Raw genomic sequence first — 1,959 nt, forward strand, 5'->3', positions numbered from 1 at the left:
CTTTTTGCAGTACCCTCTAACGGCAAGCCTACACATTTCCCATGCATAAGAGAGAAGTGTTTATTGAATTTTAGGACATAGTTCTTCTGCCTGCCACTTCCCATTCTGTGACTCTCTCATGAAGAATGAACACCCTTCGAATTGAGAGGTAGGCAAGAGTGAGAAAAAGTGAAAATTGAACTGATTTCTTTGAATGTGGAATAAAAGATAGATAAAGATCAGGAGAAGCAACTGAAGGCTGCTTTGTATTTTAGACAGTCCAGATTAGAAGGAAAATATTTGTAATGTTCTTGAGGTCAAGTCCAGCTACATTTTAGCAATATCAGGGAATAGTAATTAAGAAAATGTAAATGTTGGATATGCAAAGGCTACTTCTGCCTTGAGCAAGTAATACAGAGATTATAGTATTTATCAGGCATTCCTCAGATTTCAAACTTTACTTCATAACCATGTATTAAGACCTGACATCATGGACCAGTGTAAAAACACATTTGTTGTTATCTGGTGTGCCATCCAGCCAAACTTATTGGACTTGACTATGCTAGTTATTTTGAACAGTCCATATATCAGCTATTTGCTGGCAAATACATTTTTATTTATTTATTCATTCATTCTTGCATTTCTTGATACATCCATTTTCCCAAAAGATTTTTTTAAGAACCTTTCAAATTCCAGGTACTGTTCTAGAAATATAGACTATAATAAGGCAAAGAAGAAGGATGAGGAGGAGGAGAAGAAAAATTAATTAGGACCTTGCCGCATACTTTGTTTTGTTGAGCACGTACTCAGTGTGGTAGTTAATTTTATGTGTCAACTTGGCTAGTGCCCAGTTGTTTGTTCAGACACTAGTCTGTATGTAGCTGTGAGGGTGTTCTGTAGCTATCATTTAATATTTAAAAGATCACCCATGATAATGTGAGTGGGCCTCATCCAATCAGTTGAAGGCCTGAAGAGCAAAACCTGAGGTTAACTGGGAAAGAAGGGATTCTGCCTCAAAACTGTAACATGGAAGTCCTCCCTAAATTTCCAACCTACCCTCCTGACCTACAGACTTTAGCCTGAAGATTGCAACATCAACTCTTCTGTGTCACCTCCTGTCCTGCCTTAGATTTTGATTTGCCAGCTTCCACAATCATGAGAGCCAATTCCCTTAAAATTTCCATTTCTCTTCCCCCACCCCTCCTCTCTCTTTCTTCTCTATATTAGGCACTTTCCTAAAGTTTTATGTTTACTTGATATCTCATGTCATCTCTGTAACCATAGGCAGATCCAGATATTATCAGGCTTGAAAATAGTCAATTTGGAAGGCTCTTTTTAAGAAAAACAATACAAAATTACAAACACAAAATTAGATACTGAATTTGGAGAAAACTTGTATAAATGAAGGCTTGAAACTTATCCTTTATTAATGTCATGGTAAAGACACCTCTCTTTGTAACAACCTGTGAGATAGGCCCTATTATTTTTATTTTTCCCAATTGACATATGAGGAAGCTGAGACTTAAAGGACTGACTTGCCCCATGCCTTAAAGCTCAGGATCAAACAATGTAAAATTTTAGAATAAATTATACCTCATGCTTAAGGCTTAAGGCACTTTATGTAAGCATATTAGGTAATATTCCAAACAGGAAGTTTCTATTTTGGGTTGAAGAGAGACAATTCTGAGAGGTCTGTGCCTTCCAATTTGATGTCCTTTTTTAATTTCTAGACCCAAAATATACCACTACCACCACTGACCAAGCACAGAACACAGAGAAACAATACACCATGTAATCAAAGTCTTGAAACCCACACGGTACTAGCATCTTAGGATTTATGGTCACAAAGTGGGAATAGTGCATTAAAAAAAAAAAACTGGAATAATACATTATATGTTAAAAAAAAGAGATAGTAGGAAGGGAAAAATGAAAGGGGGTAATCGGAGGGGGAGATGAACCATGAGACACTATGGACTCTGC

Source organism: Callorhinus ursinus, unplaced genomic scaffold (assembly GCF_003265705.2).
Source record: "Callorhinus ursinus isolate GAN/ISIS: 27379988/994484 unplaced genomic scaffold, GSC_fseal_2.0 scaffold21, whole genome shotgun sequence".
Taxonomy (NCBI): Eukaryota; Metazoa; Chordata; class Mammalia; order Carnivora; family Otariidae; genus Callorhinus; species Callorhinus ursinus.